The sequence below is a fragment of the Paramisgurnus dabryanus genome, chromosome 9 (assembly GCF_030506205.2).
Source record: "Paramisgurnus dabryanus chromosome 9, PD_genome_1.1, whole genome shotgun sequence".
In the NCBI taxonomy this organism is placed as follows: domain Eukaryota; kingdom Metazoa; phylum Chordata; class Actinopteri; order Cypriniformes; family Cobitidae; genus Paramisgurnus; species Paramisgurnus dabryanus.
Genome location: NC_133345.1, coordinates 36,273,581 through 36,293,100, shown reverse-complemented (window position 1 = coordinate 36,293,100; position 19,520 = coordinate 36,273,581).

Sequence of the window (19,520 nt, the reverse complement as noted above, 5' to 3'; positions counted from 1 at the left end):
GTTTAACATGAGGTGCACACAGTCAGTTGATGTCACAAAATGACTCCATTCAGGGTGATACAAGACCGCTTTGAGTCAGGGTCCTGATCACCCTGTTTTATGTTGTAATAACAAATGGCTGGATGTACATTATCCCTTATTTGTCATAATTTTTTATTACTATCTATATTATTATTAAGTGGTGCATGCTAAGGCAAGCATCAATATTATTATAGCTCACAAACCTAAATTAGTGACTAAATTATTGATCATGATATTTCAGTATAACATCATAACAGTATAATATTTATAGCCGATCTGCCATCCACTTCCTCTTTTCACGGGAAATGAAAACTTTTATATCGCGTGCTAAACTGATGATATCACTAACCTCATCGGCTTAGTTTTATTAGAATTCAATCAATGTCAATTTTAAATGAATAATTTGCACTCTCTCGGTTTGTGCACACTCCAAATGTCCCCAGAATAATAGGGCTACACAGTGATGTGGTCTTTTATAATTTTTAATAATAAATTTGAAACTTAAGTAAGGTACGATTTTTATTACCTACATCATGGTGACCGCTGGCCACGTTTCAAATGTATTATTAAACATACTGAACGACCACATCACTGTGTAGCTTTAGATTTTATTGTATTTATTGTGTTTGAGCAAATAGCATTCTTAATCTATTTAGGATTTTACTCACGTTTGAGAGACCTTTTAATATTAGAAATCAATAAACTCTCAGGGTGTTTGTTTGTGTATTTTGACACGGCAATGGCAGAGTCAGTGGGATGATGAGGAGATATCTCCTGAGAAACAATACGACTCTTTCTCTCTTCTCTTTGAATCTTCATGAAAGAGTCCAGAGAAGGAGAGAAAGACAAAGTAGATGTCTTTGTCATTGAGAGGCTATTTTCTTGATGAGCATCTTGAACATTCACAAATACATAAGAGGCCAGCAAAAAACGCTTGGGGGTCACTTAATTATGTTGAATATTGGTAGTTGGTCTCTTTCCTGACCAATCTCTATGAACAAAACCATATTAAATACTTTTTTAGTTTAGTACCATATTTTGGACTTTTGGGTGTACTGTACTAACTTTCGGAGAGTACAATGCCAATTTTATGTTTACCGAACAGATAGTCTTGGCACGTTTCTGTTTGGACGCCTTCCGACTGATAAAGATGCCCAAAGATTTTTTAATACCTGAATCCATAACAGCAGGGCTCATAATAACATAATGAAGAGAGAACAAGCTGGAGAAAGATGATGATACCTAAAACGACTTCATCCACTAAAGTGTAGCTCAGATCAGTGAAGAGCATTTTAAAAAGCAACAAGTTGTTCTACTGCAAAGTTTAAGCATTTTACATAGCATTTACACATTTCACAGATGCTTTTTTCCAAAGCAAGTGTATTCTAGGTATATATTTTATCGCTATGTGCACTTAAAAAATCAGTGTTGGGTCAAAATGGAACAAACTCAGCCATTGGGTTCAAATAATTAGATTGCGTCTACCGCACATAGTTGGACGCTTGAACATTTTGAGTGTACTTGTGAGGGTTTGGACAGATGAACCCAAGGAAGGGGTTAACAAAAGACTTTAATATAAAACATGACAAAACAAAGGCCCACGTGGGGGCAAACAGTATAGACAGACACAAAAACACTAGACTAGACTTGACAATAAAACTCTACTAGATACTTGACTGGAATGCATACAACTAGATCACATGGACAATACAAAATGAACCTGCAAAGAACTAAGGACACAATCACATTAAATAAGGAATCCAAACAAGATAACGAGGAGGGTACAGGTGATGGGAATAAGTAATAATTAACAATAAGCAGGAGAACGAGGGGCGGGGACAAGAGACAAGACACCGGAGGCACATGACACAATAAACAAGACATGAGCCTCCACATAAAGCCTGGGACTGCCAGAACCCTGCCACCACGACCAAATACAACACAAGATTCCTAGGCAGGGTCCTGACAGTACTCGCTTCATTCTCGCGTGAAAGCCATGCGTGAAATTTTTGTCACAGAGATATTCATGCGGAAATGTGTGTCATGGGAGGGGCTTCTGCGACTCAGCCCGCTTCCTGGAATCCCGACACTACTAGAGCAAGCTCCTGATTGGTAAACGTGGCGCATTTTCCGCTAAAGTTAAAATATTTCAACTCGCGCGTTTCCCACGGCAACGCTAATTTCACGACATTCGCGCAAACTAGACGAACAAATGAGGTGGAATCGCGTCTAACGCGCCACGCTAAACGCCTCATTCGCCTCGCGAGACCTTCAGACGTGAGTCAACGTGCCTTTAAATTGACTTAACATTGAAATCACTCGCGCTTGACGCCTGTGTTAACACGAATGTGTTAAAAACATCAAATTAGTGTTGATTCTCCACCCATCTATGTGTTATTATTGAAACAACACATTTTATTTTAACACAAGATCAACACAAAATGACACATAATGTGTTAAAATTGCACACAAAAATACACTAAAAGATAAAAAAAATTAACACATCCTTTCTAAGATTGTACTCTGCCCATTTTTTGGGAAAGCAAGGTGAGAAGAAGAGGATATAAAATGTTTGCCAGTATAAAGTTATCAGAGGTTAGGGGTGTAGTAATTATCTAGTTTAATTAGCCGTGTGTGCAATTATCCCTTATGATAGAAAGCAGCACATACGCTAAAGACGACCACAGAGGGGACATCTGAAACTATGAGAACAGCACTGCACGCTATCTGTCTCTCGCATACACACACACAGTGTGAATTAGACCATCAGTCTAGCCATATGTTATATACAAACACTAACACGTCTGTGGTCGTGCCTCCAAAAGTCATACAAATACATAAAAACGTTTTTGCCAATTTTACTGTTTAGATTTAAACTATAATGTACGTTGCTTGCAGTTTTATGTTGCGTGATGTCCATATAAAAAGTCGTAAACATAATCTTGTTTTACTCTGTACCTAAATGGTACATAATAGGACCTTTTTAAGGGGTACTGCCCCAGTGACAGCTAGGGACCATTTTTTTGGACAGTGTAGTATAATGATATCCCATAATATTTTCTTAACTACACTATAGTACCAAGTAAATAAATGCAAACTGACATTAAGGGTCCTATTTTAACGATCTGAAACGCAAGTGCGAAGCGCAATGCGCAAGTGACTTTGTGGGCGGATCTTGGGCGCTGTTGCTATTTTCCCGGCGGGAGAAATAACTCTTGTGCCAGGCGCAAATCAATAAGGGGTTGGTTTGAAGTAGGTTCATTATTCATAGGTGTGGTTTGGGCGTAACGTCAAATAAACCAATCAGAACGCTATCCAACATTCCCTTTAAACGCAAGGGCGCAAGTTCCATGGCAGGTTGCTATTATTATGACGGATTTACCAGGCGCACGCCAGGAGCGGTTCACAGCCGAGGAGACCCACGTTCTTGTAAGAGCAGTCAAAGACAGAGAAGTTGTTTTGTATGGGGATAGGAGAAACCCGCCCAAATCAGCGTAGGTTAAACAGGCATGAGAGGAAATAGCCACAATTTTCTCATTAGCTGGCATCCCCATCGTTGCGCCAAGCGCTACAATGATGTCAGGAGACGGGGGAATCCCAAGCTTGCCAGCATAAATCGGGCACGCCGTGTAACGGGAGGTGGATCTGCCTCTACACAGACGCCAGCAGAGGACATCGCTGCGTCCACCCTCACCGCTGAAAGGGTTTGGGGGCTTTGAAATCGGACCCAAGAAACGCAAACAAGGTCCAACCCCAAAGTACACTTACAAATCAAGTTCATATACATTAAGGTTTTCTTATGAAAATATTTTAATCGTTATTTGCATGAGAATTTTTTAACGCAGCCACACAATAAATAAAAACTATCACCACAATGCTCACCACAATGATTTTCCTTATATCATGTGTTAATATTTTTTATTGTAACAATTTATGATTTGCAAAAATAACTGTTGCATCTGTGTAGATTAGATAAGCAAAGTGTGTGCGCGTTGGTCAAGCATGCGCCTTTAAAATAGCATAATGAACCACGCGCAACGCGCCACTGACTTTAGACTAGTTTTTTTTGGTCCGCAACACGCCTCCTTTTTTGCGATGAACCGCCCAGGGCGCGCAAGTTCATTCCCTAGTTTGCTGACGCGCTTCTGTGGAGGGAAAAACCCGCTGTGTGCCGGTGCAAAATACGAATGATACATGCGTCACTGACAAAGTCAATTGCGCTGGGTGCAAGATAGGGCCCTAAAAGTCAGAGAAGGTAAAAATCTGAATTTAAGCATGGAAATATTTAGAAAGCTTTTGGATTGGTGTCTTATATTTTACATTTTTTAAATAGGAAGTTAAATATTTGTGGAAATCAATTTTTTTTATACTTAATTCTGTGTAACTGCAAACACAGACAAATACACTATTTAATGTTCTACGAAAAATATTTATATTTATATTTATTGGTTCTTCTTTACCACAAAAAATCTGGTAGAAATCTGAAAAAAACGACAAACCAAAGCCCGGGTCTAGGAGGTTTTGACTCTTTGCTATTCAATAATCAAATGTAAGCAAACTAGTGATATTGATAATGTTCATTTCTACCATAATATCAGTTTTCCTAACTTCTATTCCAGCACACCACATGCTCATTAAGAGCAATCTCAGATCATGCTGGGATTACATGGACCATCAGGTTTTTATACCAACTTGTGGAGTCTCTGCCAGTTTGAGTACAGCCTAAGAATACATACCAAATACTAAGAAATACTAAAATGTTTGTATTTTTATTGAACTTTTCACTAGTAATGCTGATAAAGTAATAACATTACTATGGTAAACTTTTCACTAGCAATATTATTAATGTAGTTACATTAAAAATACTATAAAACTAAAATATAGTAAAACATCCCCAATATACACTCAAAAAAATGGTGCTACATAGCACTAAAAGTGGTTCACTTGCTTGTAATTATAGAGGAACCATTTTAGTGCTAAAACAAACGGTGCTATATAGCACCAAAAGAGGTTCTTTGCTCGTAATCATAAAAGAACTATTTTTAGTGCCATATAGCACCGTTGAACAACCATATAGTGCTATGTAGAACATTATGTGGTGCTATATGGCCCCTATATGGTTCTACACAGGTGCTTCACTGGTGCTTTATGGCACTTAAAATGGTTCTTCTATGATTACGCGCAAAGAACCACTTTTGGTGCTATATAGCACCATTTGTTTTAGAGTGTATAGTGTCACAGGAGTGATGATCTTTTAGACGGAACCAAAAATTGGGAAGTTTTGGTTCCGCCCGGATGTTTCCGCCCGGACCGGTAAGAGAAAACACCGGACATCCGGTGGCGTCGCGAACGCTGTAATCAGCCAAACTACACACAGCTGGGAGCTATTAAGAGGAGCGCCGGGTGATTGGAGGAGAACAACACCCAGGGGAGTATTTAAAGACAAGTTAAACCACAGTCTTGGCTGATGTTACCCACTGTTGTGTTGGTGTGTATTGTAGCGCCGAGTTGGGCTCGCCTGATACGCTATATTTGGATCGTTGTATTGCTCTCTCTCTCCATGTTTGGATCATAGATCGATGTAAATGAGGATATCGAAGACCTTATAGGTGAAGTGTTAGACGGACACTGACATTGGATGAGAGAAACGGAAGGAGAGGAAAAACTCACCGTTGTGAGTATACATCTGTGGAAAAGTGGTGTTGGTGGCTGGAAAGCGCCCTGTCTAGGTTCCTGGAGTTATTATTAGCGTGAAGACAACCTAGGACGAAGAAAGACAGAGATTGTGAGTAACCAAATCCCTTGAAGTAGGTGTTTGTACATATTTGACTTATACATCGTTTGAGTGTTCTTAAGAGAGATTGAGTGGCCCTACCCCTGTACCAGCGTGGTGGGTGAGCCGAAGGTTTCGTGTGAAAGCAGCTACAGCGACGACAACAAACAAACGCTAGGCCATCTGCCATCTCCCTATTCTCGCCCAGAGCGAAGTGGAAGAGGACGGGTGTCTATTGTGTGCACTGAGCGTGGTGGGTGAGTCTTTGGAAATTTTCACTTGAAGTGGTGCTGTGTAATGCCGTGTATTGCAGTGTGAGTGCTGTGTCTTGTTCGACGTAACCCCGCCTTCAGTCACTCGTCCCGGGACGACGAAGAGGAAAGAACGGCGCTAGAGAATACCTGTACAATAATGCTGTAGTGTGTTTTCAGTTTCACAGAATTACAGAGTGGCGGCGAAGAACTGTGCGAGTGGCAGTGTGTGTGAGTATTACACCTACTATTGTTACCTTACTTGTGTCCTTTTCATCATCACAGAGTAGAGGCGAAAGAGATCCGCTGGCCCGAGGTCTCGACGAAAGGGCGCCCCGGTCCAGTTTTCGATTGACCAACGGGTCTCGAGGAAAGGGCAGCGCTCGACCCGGTGTGCCGGCGTGGCTTTCTCGCCCCTCTGTCCATCAACGAGTTCGCCGAGAGGGTCTTGGCCCCCGGCGTCCCATTACAAATCATTGCTAAATCGCCGCATTGCAGAACCAGCCAGCGTAAGCTCGCCACCCTGTAAGTTTCCATATAACCTGTTATGTCTGCTGATTGACAGGAAAGTGAGTGAGTCGTGAGAGCTGTGGAGAGAAAGAGAGCCAACGTGAACACTGAGATATTGAGCTGTGGAGAGAGCCATACCTACCTAGAAGCTGTAACCAGCGCAGAGGTGAGCGAACGTCTTGAGAACGATTCACTGTGTCCCTGTATCCCAGCAGCCGTCTGTGGAGAGAAAGAGAGCCAACGTGAACACTGAGATATTGAGCTGTGGAGAGAGAGCCATACCTACCTAGAAGCTGTAACCAGCGCAGAGGTGAGCGAACGTCTTGAGAACGATTCACTGTGTCCCTGTATCCCAGCAGCCGTCTGTGGAGAGAAAGAGAGCCAACGTGAACACTGAGATATTGAGCTGTGGAGAGAGCCATACCTACCTAGAAGCTGTAACCAGCGCAGAGGTGAGCGAACGTCTTGAGAACGATTCACTGTGTCCCTGTATCCCAGCAGCCGTCTGTGGAGAGAAAGAGAGCCAACGTGAACACTGAGATATTGAGCTGTGGAGAGAGAGCCATACCTACCTAGAAGCTGTAACCAGCGCAGAGGTGAGCGAACGTCTTGAGAACGATTCACTGTGTCCCCGTATCCCAGCAGCCGTCTGTGGAGAGAAAGAGAGCCAACGTGAACACTGAGATATTGAGCTGTGGAGAGAGCCATACTTACCTAGAAGCTGTAACCAGCGCAGAGGTGAGCGAACGTCTTGAGAACGATTCACTGTGTCCCTGTATCCCAGCAGCCGTCTGTGGAGAGAAAGAGAGCCAACGTGAACACTGAGATATTGAGCTGTGGAGAGAGCCATACCTACCTAGAAGCTGTAACCAGCGCAGAGGTGAGCGAACGTCTTGCAGTCGATTCACTGTGTCCTCGTGTCCCAGTTGGAGTCTGCGAAGAGAGAGAGAATAAGGAAGGCGAGTGAGTCAACGAGCAAGGATCTGTGGGAAGTAGGCGGTGCACCGCCGTGCGCTAAGTCAAGGTACACTGACAGAAAAAGACCCATACCAGCACTCATTGTGTTTTATTCTGCCTCCAGGAAGGAAGAGGAGCGCGCCACGGGTAGAGGGAACCCGAGGCAGGAGCCAGTTCCCCCACGTACGACCCCCCACCCTCAGTCATTCATTGGGCCGTGGCCCCCCCCCTGGAGGGCGGATCCTGAATTTAGTTTTAATTTCCCTTTTTCCCAAGTTCCCCTATATTTTAACTATTTAAATAAATAAAGAATATTTTATACTTACTTGTACTCGTTGTCGTCTGGTCATTGGGTTGGTTTTGGGGACCTCCTCGAGGTGGAGGTTTAGAAGGGGCGTGGCTTAATCACTAGTAGCCAGCCCCTGGCTTGTGACATATAGCACCTATAAAGCACTTATGTAGAACCATCCAGGGGTGATAGAGCACCACTATAGTACCAGATATGGTTCTATATAGCACAATATGGTTCTACACAGGTGCTATATGGCACTTAAAATGGTTCCCCTATGATTACAAGCCAGTGAACCACTTTTAGTGCTTTTTAACACCGTTTGTTTTTAAAGTGTAGCTCTTACTCCAGATCACGTTCGTCACATTGTTACTGTACCTGCTATGTATTGTTAATTATTATTGTGTTGTTGGTGAAACTGCAGACTCTTGTTTACATCGTGTATAGGCATGATGTTTGTGTTTTGCTGTCGTGAAAGACTAGACATCCTTATGTTGGTTCTGTATGTTCTGGCGAAGGCCTTTTTGCCTTGGTACCACTATTTATCTATAGGTTATCCAGTTTAAAAGAATGATTTGTGGGTAAGGGAAAGAATCTCTCTGACCCAAGGGAAGCCACCACAGATGAAATGAATGTGTCTGTTACGATGAGATAGATTGCTTCATAAATGTTGCATAATTTTTTATCAAATCGCAGAATTAAATATTCAAAAGACAGATAATGAACTTCGCTGTCCTCTCTTCTCCACCCAGAACCCTTTTTCAATGATTCTGACAGAGTGACAGGTGAGAATGACACAACAGACCAGCCTGCCATAAGCGTTGCTTTAAACAGCTAATCTACCTAACAATGTCGGCCCTCATTATTGTATTAGCAAAGTTGACTTCATGAATGAAAAGTTTCCATTTATTTCCGTCTGAGCTTTAAGCTTATATAATATAATGTGTCAGCAGTCCTTTTAGTTCCTAACAAAGGCTCAGTAGAAGAGCTAAAAAGAGTCTAGATGCTTCTTCTCCTGTGTGACATTTTTCCCATTACAGCTGCGACTGTGGCGCTACTGAGGATAAATCTGTGGCAGAGATCTTAGGCAGCGCTCACAGAAAGAGAGAAGATTGACACTATCAAAGAGACGAGGCCGTCACAAGCCCAACCTGGGGAATCAACTTCCTCTCTCTGACCTACAGAACAACCCAGAGAGATACAACACCCACAATACACAAGAACACTGTAAAAAAAATGCTGTCTTACACTTACAAATTGGCTTTAAAGAGCACCTATTTTCCTTGGAAAAAAACAACGTTATTTTGTGTATTTGGTATAATACAATGTGTTCGCGTAGTTTACGGTTAAAAAAAACATAATGAAAATGCAGATCAACTCTACCAGCGCGGTTTGAGCAGGATGTAACAGGTAAGGTAAGGATACTAAAACGCATGTCTGCATTTGTGATTGTAGAAGCGACAAACAACAAGGGCTACTCTGCATTGCTTAAAACTTGCGTTTGAATCATGGTTTAGTGAGTAGTAAATTATTTAAATAGATAACTTACAGGCTGTATGTCAGAAGCGGGCAGAATTATGATAATGACCATCGTGTCCACGTCAACAGGCATAGATAGTAAACTGTTGCCTACAATCTGTGTGTTTGTTGTAGAAAACAGACTTACACTGGAAACGAAAACTTGCATCATCATTTATTTAGGATTTGTAGCTTTTGCATATCGTTAACATTGTACTAATACACCAACATGATCTCACGGAAAGTCGTGTTATAGTCATACAAAATGTTATTAATTTATTCATAGCACAAAATTCTGCTTTTTTCATGCCTGGAGCACAACTTTCTTTTTCATGACACTTGCACACATTTCTATAAATAGTTTCTCGTGTCCGTGGCACGACTTTCTATTTTGTTTCATTTTATGTATTGTTTTCTCATTTTTTTTTTCTTTTTTTTTAAATCATTGTCGCTTGGGGTTGGGGTTAGATTTGGGGTTTTGGTTATATGTCATTTTATGTATTGGTTTATACATGTTTTTCTTCCACTTTTAAAACTATTCTCGCCTGGAGTTAGGGTTAGAGTTTGGGTTTGAATGTCTAAAAATGTAACAAAAAGTGATTCAAACCCCAACCCCAAGCGACAATGGTAAGAAAATTGGAAAAAAAAATGAGAAAACAAAACGAAACAAAATGAAACAAAAAAGAAATTTGTGCGAGTGTCACGAAAAAGACAAAAAAAGCTGAATTTTGTGCCATGGACACGAATACATTAATAACATTTTGTGTGACTATAACACGACTTTCCGTGAGATCAGTCTGAATACACACTTACACACCAAAGGAGATGTAAAATCGTGAATCGGATAATTTGTGCTCTTTTAAAAGTCTTTTTAATTTAAATTTACATTTAGCAGATGTTTTTTTTTTTTCGAAAGCAACTTACAAAAAGATTAGGAAACAATAAAATGCTTATACAAGGTGCCAGATACAAGTTTTTATTATTCCAAGAGAGAGAGTTTTTTTAAAGAGCACTTATCTTCCGATTCACAATTTTTATTTATTTATTTGATGTATAAGTGTGTATTGGTATATGTTATCGATATGCAAAAGGTACAAAACTTATCGTCTTCAACGTAAATCTCTTTTCTTGGACTACAACAGACTTGCTGGCCAACAGGAACATATTGCTTTTCAGAACGATAAGCTTTGTACAAAATCAGTGCGTTTTGGGAAGACAGGAATATCAGGAGCTACAAAAATGTAGGGTATGTGGAAAATAATGTTTTTTGAACCATAAACCACACAAACACATCATATTATAAAAAAATATACAAAACAATGTTGTTTTAGCAATGAAATATGTACCATTTAATAAAAGATTAAAGAGATAGAAATGTCAATATCTATGTTAAATATTTTTGGAAAAGTTGGGTTTTTAATTGTTTTTTGAATGTTACAAGACATGTGGCTAACCGGAAGTGAAGGAAAATGAGCGAGAACATGATTTAATATCCCTTTATGAACGTATGAACGTATAAAAAAGTATTACTGGTTTGCAACTTGAGACAAATCAATGGCACACTGTAAAAAATTATTTGTTGCCTTAATTTTTTTATCTGAAACAACTCAGATTAACAAGTCATTTCAATTTACTATTATTTATCAAGACAAGTGATGAGTTACTACAATTTATAAAATGAAGTTGACTTATTTCAACTCATCATTAGTCAAGATAAACAATAGTAAGTTAAAATGACTTTTAAATCTGAGTTTATTAAACAAAAAATTAAGGCAACAAATCATTTTCTACAGTGTTCTTTTGTCTCAAGTTGCACACCAGTAATACTTTTTAAAGCACATTTATTAATTGTCCTAATTTAACTGAGGCTTAATCCTGGTCCAAATTTACAATGTGCTAGCATTCATTTCTGGTGTATTTGTGCATGATTTATTGATGCATCTTATTCATTGGCATTTATGCATTTGGCAGACGCTTTTATCCAAAGTGACTTACAGTGCATTACAAGGTGTTTATCAATGTGTGGGCCCCCGAACCCACAACCTGTTGCACTGCTAACGCGATGCTGCATTGAGCTGTACATGATCAAAAGTTTGTCTTCATATTATTTCAACAACATTTTATAATTTCTCAAGCATCAAAACTACGTTCTGGAATAATGTCACCAAGCCCCCTCATTTTTCATCCATTCCAACCATCCGGCCTTATTCTGGTATATAGTGTCGACTTTTCACCCTTCAATCAAATTACAGTGAATAAAATGAAATCCCACATTTATTTTTTTCCCATGAAATATCCTGTCTCACCTGTCACATTATGGAAGTATAATGGGATGCAGCTCTTCCTGTAGCTCGGTCGGTATATGCATTAGCAGTGCAAAAAATCTTGGGTTTAGTCTCAGTGAACACACAATCTGAGAAAATGAAAAGCGTGAATGCAATGTAAATTGATTTGGATAACCAAATGCATAAATGTAAATTTGAACTTTTTTTGTCGATGCCTGTCTGTCTTGTCTTTTCAGCCTGATTATTATTTTACAAGGAGGCTTATTCGTATTACATTATACAAAACATGTGATTATTAGGATAAAATCAATAATGACCCCCTCCAACCCTCCATATCCGATGTTACTGTACTGGGGAAAAAAGAGGATTATACGTAAACATACAAATAAGATTGTATTCATGCAAATTAGCCACCTTCTATAATGGTTATTATATGAATTGCCGTGAGACTGTGTTGTTCTGTCTGTTTTAATTTGACATCTGTCTTTTTGCCTCCAACGTAGGCCTATCTCATGGGCAGATAGGCAGCCTGCTGAGATCAGGCCCTGTAGCTGCTTCTAATGTTATATTTTGTTACAAATATTGTATGTTAACAGGTCGCAGGTAATCAAATTAGGTCTACGAAGCATCCGTGAAATGAACACATGCGATTCAGGTAATTTGATAAAGAGGAGCGGTGAGAAGACAGCCGGGGTGGCAGATGTCTCCTCCATAGGCGACGGAGGAACAGAAGCATTCGAGCAAACCCGGCACACTCCGCTCTCTAGGCTTAAGCATCCAGCCCAGGCTTGTACACCGTGGGTCACCTCCAGAAGTTAATGACCCTCTGTGGGTCTGAACCCGTCCACCACAGGTGGCACATTAACCCTACGGCACGACAGAAGTGGCCTCTAAACTTCCCGGCGTGAGGACGGATTCATCAGTTCCGTGTGAGGAAAAAACGTGGACAAAGTTGGACATCTAGACAAATCTCCTCAATTCGCCCACAATCCATCAGTGTGCATCACTCCAATCTGTGCATACCTGCAGATAGTTAAGTGTATTTGCGTCCAATAAAATCGTGATTTGTCGGCCAAACAAGCGTTCAATCGCAGAAGTGAATGATTGTGTGTTGCGTCTTCCTGATGCATCTCATTGTAGCAGTGAACAGCTGTTGTATCAGAGCTGTTGACCTATCAATAATTCAGTATTGGGAGTTAATGTTTGATGAGTAGAGCTCCTGTGGTCAAGCTCTGACAAATGGTGGTAAGCAGGCACTGATTGTTTCGATCAGAATAAAGACACAACCGACATGCTGTTAGAAAGCGCATGCCATGCCTTGCCTAACATAGAGACAATGTTGATGTTAAGTATTAAATGCTTATATACTGTAGCTTCATTGGTTGCTTGCGGCTATTGATGTGCAGTAAAACAAATCAAGTACATGCTCTGTTACTTCTCGAACTGAAGTAGATAACATTTAATTAAAAACCCATTAAAGTTCATTGAAATACGTTGCTTTGTTCGATGCAATAATTTTGCATGAAACAGGAAGCATATTTAATGTCCCCTCCCTCTTAAAAAATAGCCAATAGCATTTATTACATTATTATTACCTCACAGTCTGGAATCTGATGAGAAGCTAAAGTGCAGATGATGTCATAAAAATATTAATCTGCATTAAAATGCTTTAAAGTGCACCTATTTTATTGCTAAAAACAATGTTATTTTGTGTATTTGGCATCATACAATGTGTTTGCGTGGTTTATGGTTAAAAAACCACAATGTTTCCCACTAACACAGTCTCACCCCATGGCGTCAATATTTGACGACACTTGACCATGCGTCAATATGTTGACGCGGAGGGTATACCTTTCGCGTCATTTTTTGACGAACTGGGGACTTCAATACTATTATGTCCGTTGCATTCTCTTTCCTATTTTCTTACCATTTTCGCGTCGGTTTAGGGTTAGATTACGCAAAATTAAACAGTGTACGCGAAATTAAACAGTTGTCACCTGGCGTTGGGGTTAGAGTTAGGTACGCGAAATTAAACAGGTGTCACCTGACGTTGGGGATAGAGTTAGGTTTGGGTAGGGATGTCATTATGTAAATCTAACCCTAAACCGACGCGAAAATGGTAAGAAAATAGGAAAGAGAATGCAACGGACATAATAGTATTGAAGTCCCCAGTTCGTCAAAAAATGACGCGAAAGGGATACCCTCCGCGTCAACATATTGACGCATGGTCAAGTGTCGTCAAATATTGACGCCATGGGGTGAGACTGGGCATACCGTACATTTTTGTAGCTCCAGATTTTACTCTCTTCCTAAAACGCACAGATTTGAAAAGTGTCCCTGATTGGATTTGATCTGCAGCTGTAAAACAACAACACCAAATTGAATTACAAAAATAAATGTTTTTCAAGCAGGTACCCCAAAAACTCATACCCTTCTGTCCCAACCATACCCTTCATTTTTAGACAAACAGGTAGTCCCACCCCAAATGCATAACACCTGTGTGTGCCAAAACACATATCGAAGCTACTCTAATAAACTGAGAATTTTTTTATAGTTAGACATTATTTAGACTTTTTGCTGTAAATCAATCTGTGAATGTCTACTAAATATTTTAGTATTTTAATATAATTAAAATATACTGTGCACGTTTGCACTTTGGTTGTTGGAAAACAACTTTGCATTAGACTCATGAGGCATTCATTACATTCTTGCCAATTTTTCTCTGAAAGACATACAACATCAGACAATAAAGTTAAACTGACATCTTAGCTTTTAGTGAAGAGAAAGAGTAATATTTTTGGCATGAAAGACCACATTAACACTCAGCGATGCGTGTCAGGTGGTTCTGTTAAAATGAGACCCTTCACACTTCAGTTCACATTTTGAGAAACCCTGGATTCACCTTCATTAAAATGAGAGCGGCGCTCTTTAAATTATCTTAATCCAACTTTAAAGGATTTTGGTCCTTGGGCATTCATTTAAAGGCATCTATGAAAGGTCAGGGACACACAGATACTTTACAGCAGGGGTGCCCAAACTGTGTCCTGGAGGGTCGGTGTCCTCCAACTTGCCTCAGCACACCTGCATGAAAGTTTCTAGTATGCTTAGTAAGACCTTACTTAGCTGCTTCATGTGTGTTTGATTAGGATTGGAGCTAAACTCTGCAAAACACCGGCCCTCCAGGACAGAATTTGGGTACCCCTGCTGTAAAGTATCTGTGTGTCCCTGACCTTTCATAGCTGCCTTAAAATGAACACCAAAGAACCAAAATCCTTTAAAGTTGGATTAAGATAATTTAAAGAGTGCCCCTTTGGGCACCCCTGCTGTACAGTACTGTATGTTCCTCTGTTAATTAATTGATCTTTGGCACTCAGTCATGTCTTTTGAGCTTTGTGTAACAACAGTTATCTCCTAAATGATGTCTAAATTGGTTTTCTCTCTATGCGGGGTAAGTCAGAGTATGTTTTTCAATTACTCTAGATTGAGGAAAGGGCTGTAGACTGTCCTAACCAAACAACACCAGAAAATGTCAGTATTTTTGTTTTATTGGCTGAAAGCCATGTCACTCTACACTCACGACTCAAAAACACTTGTACTCAAAGTTGATGGGTTAGAAGCAGGAAAAATGGGCAAGCGTAAAGATTTGAGCAACTTTGACAAGGGCCAAATTGTGATGGCTAGATGACTGGGTCAGAGCATTTCCAAAACTGCAGCTCTTGTGGGGTGTTCCCGGTCTGCGGTGGTCAGTACCAATCAAAAGTGGTCCAAGGAAGGAAAAGCAGTGAACCGGCGACAGGGTCATGGGCGGTCAAGACTCAGTGATGCACGTGGGGAGCAAAGGCTGGCCCGCATGGTCCGATCCAACAGACGAGCTACTGTAGCTGAAACCATCCATGCCTCAACGGGTCAGGGCTGTTTTTGTGGCAAAAGGGGACCTACACTATTTTACTGTATTTTCCGGACTAAAAGTCACTCCGGAGTATGAAGTCGCATCAATCAAAAATGAATAAAACATATATAAGTCGCAGTTGACTATACGTCGCATTTATTTAGAAAATTATTTCACAAAATCCAAGCTGAAGAACAGACATTTAATTTGGAAAGGCAAGTTATTCAACTAAACAATAACACACAGAACAGCAGGCCGAATAGATGTCCGTACGTTAACGTGATACAAACAGTTATTTACACCAGTGGTTCTCAAACTGGGGGCCACGAGTAGGTGCCAGGGGGGCCCCAGTTTTATGACATTTTATAAAATACATACATTTTTCATACATTTTGTGTAATTAAACCTAAACAAAAATAAGGCTACTAACCAACAGCACTATTTGTATACTTTAATATGTTTTGTCTAAATAAAATGTTATGTTTTAGAACAAAATTTTCTTACATTTTCTTGGGGGGGGCGCACGCGGAAAAAGTTTGAGAACCACTGATTTACACGATACATATAGAAGACTCTCCAACGCTATCTCACAAGAATTCGTACATATTTTATGAGTTGGCTAATTCATACGACCACATTTGTACGTTTTTGGTACGATTTGCCTTGACCCCTGTGACGTTGGGCTTAGGTGCAGGGTTAGGGACGGGTTATGGTACATTCATACGGGGCGTAAGCATTGACACTTTCCATTCACTTTTAAAAGGTGACGTCATGCATTGCCGAACTGAATTGTGGATCCGTCGGCGCCGCGTCACTGCCATTGCTCGCAGCAGAAGTTGGAAATTTCTCAACTTTTCAAGCGGCAACGCGTCAGCCAATCAGATCACCTTATGCAAATAACCTAGGTAGAGCCAGCCAATTACGTTTATGGATGACCGGAGCATGTGTTGCAGTGGCCGTTGGCCACGCTTCAGACAAGCCTTCCGTCAAGCGTTAACGCTTTCGCCCCGTGTGAATGTACTGTTAGAGGTTCAGTTTTTTTGTTGTTGTTTTTTCGTAATAATCGTACGATTTTGCACGATTAACTTTGTATGAATTGATATGAATTAGCCAACTGGTAAAATATGTATGATTTCACGTGAGATCAGGCTGGACTCTCGCGGCTGTAGACGATAATGTTATTTCTTGGTTCATATATGTCAAAATTAATTCATACTGACTTATAAGTCACACCTGACTATAAGTCGCAGGACCAGCCAAGCTATGAAAAAAAGTGTGACTTATAGTCCAGAAAATACGGTAGGCAGGTGGTCAGAATGTTATGGCTGATAGGTGTATATATATATAATTGCCCACCCTGTACATCTGCCCACCCTTCAATAGCTGGCAAGAACTGGTCCTGTTTATGCATTTGGTATATATGTTTTTATCCAAGGCGACTTACAGTGCACACATTTACACTTAAGGTATGCATTTGTACACACAAGGTATGCATTTGTATCAATATGTGTGTTCCCTGGGTTCCAACCTCTATGGCCTTTTGTGTTTCTAATGCAATGTATAGTAAATATAATGTACAGAAAATGTATAGCTTGAATGCACTGTAAATCACTTTGGATAAAAGTGTATGCCAAGTGTGAAAATGTAAATTTAAATCCAGATATACGCATTTAAAATGGATAAAAGGAAGGCATTAAACTCATGTGAAATAGCTTGGTATCTAAATACTTCTTAGAGGTCAGTGACGTAGTTTAAAAGATGACGAGGACTTTTACAGCCTCAATCTGCTGTTCATGCCTCTGTTACCACAACTAATTATCATCCAGCCCTGCAGTCATTGCCATAAACTGTCCCCAGATCAGTCAACACATGACGCCTAACCTTCACACTTGCTGGCCACAGACAACAAAACACAGCCTGCAACAGGTGTGCGAATACAACACTGGCCAGGTTTTTGGCTTTGCGAATATAGCAAAACATCAAAATGCGAAGTCATCCTCACTCCATCAAAAAGTTTTATAAATCACCAAATACTGTATGTGACCCAGCTAAAATTATTTTTTGTGATCACTGTTTTCTGCATAAAATCATCTTATGTAATGTAAAGAACATTCTGTGAAAATATCATCTTTAATATTTACTGAGTAAGACTGAAATGAAAATACTAATCTAAATGATAAGGCTTTAACCAGGATATCACAGAAAGGGTCATGTATTACATTAACAAGTTTGTGTGAGGATTCATTTTAGGTACGATAAAGGATATTAAAGGATCTTTATATGAAGGATATTGAAATTTTTACTAAAACAACGTCTAGGGCCTGTGGTGGTTGTTTTGTGGTTCTCTACAGCTCAATAAATGTAGTAAATAATGTTTTAATGAAAATGCAGAAATGTCAAAGGAAGTTGTGAGGAATAGCTTTAGGGATAAAGAGTAAAAAACATAAGCGCAGTATGAAAACATAAAAGCAGAAACAATAAAACATTAACTGTGTGTGTGTGCGCACTATGCTTATGTTGTGATTATCAAATCAACTGTAAATGGTTTGTCTCAGCATTTAACAACACTTCAGGGATTCATAAACAGGTGACCTTATAAAAAGTGAGAATATTGAGGATTTTACAAGGACAATTTATATTGGCTGTCACCAAAGTCAAATTTTGTATTAAAACAGTAGTGCTCTGTAAACTATTTCTGTCAGGTAGATTCTGAGGTGATATGACATCGGGTGCATCCCAATTCGAAGGCTTCGTCCTCCGAAGTCCATATTTGAAGGCCAATGACATCACTGTGATGAAGGCTGACCCGATTCAGTGCCTCCAGATATGGCCTCCGGAAGCAACACATTTAAAATAAATATTTAACAAAAGATACGATTCCCCACCTTCAAAGTCCAGGTCCTTCAAAGTATCCAGCCTTCATATTTGGATGCACCCAATATTTCCCCTTGGTTCAGGAAGTGAACAGCCTCCATAAGTTTTGTTTTAAAACTTTCCGGTGCAGTTTATTTGGGATTAATAGGTTTGTAGATTCACCGAAAAGCCTCAGCGACTGCATGGTCACGCATGCACTGAGCAATAATCAATCAGTGGAGCATGGCTGCCATTGTGCATTTGATAAATGAGCCATTTATAATCGTATTAATACGTGGACTCAGCTGAACATTAAGGCCATGCTTGTCTACGGAGGGGGAAAAAGATGGACTCGCCCGATGTGGGGGAAGTGTTGAAGTCTCTCTTTCACTGTCTTACTCTCTTCTCTGACACTGACTCTAATTCTGCACATTAAAACGTCCGTGAAGGAACGTGTGAGGGGTGGGCCTTCCTTTCTCCTCCTTTCTATCACACATGGTTACAAAATGGTCCTAAGCTGTCACTAGGGTGGTACCAGTGGCGGCCGGTGACTTCTTTTTTCGAGGGCGCAAGATGCAAAGTTCGTCACAACATGTATGTAACCCGTCATGTGTGTGGTTCGTAATTTCAAAATATTTGTTCGGCACGTCACGTAAACTTATGTGCATCACGTGTCTTGTCCAAATAAGTTCCTGCTGCAGACGCGTCTAAAGGGTTTATGATAAAAGAGACGATTGCGTTTGCCAGATACTCGCATAATCTCATGCGTAATCAGAGTTTACTGTTAAGGGAGTGTCTTGTGTGTATTTTGTGAACGTGAGCGTCTCTTTTATCATAAACAGTTTTAATGTGTGTGCAGCAGGCACTTATTTTGACAAAACACATGATGCACATGGTTAACATGGCGCAACAAACACATATTTTGAAAACATGAGCAACACACATAACATTCCGAACACATATTTTGAATTTGCGCCCCTTGGAAGAGCAGTCACGAGCCGCCACTGGATGGTACGCTTTCAAAAAGTAGACATTTGCACCTTTGTTGTTTACCAAATGTTACCTTGTGACAGCTTGGGACCATTTTTTCTTACATTGTATCAAGTTTCCTTTCCACTTTCTTGTATTTAACTTCCCATCTTTCAAATTGTTTCCTCTTCCACTTCCATTCTCA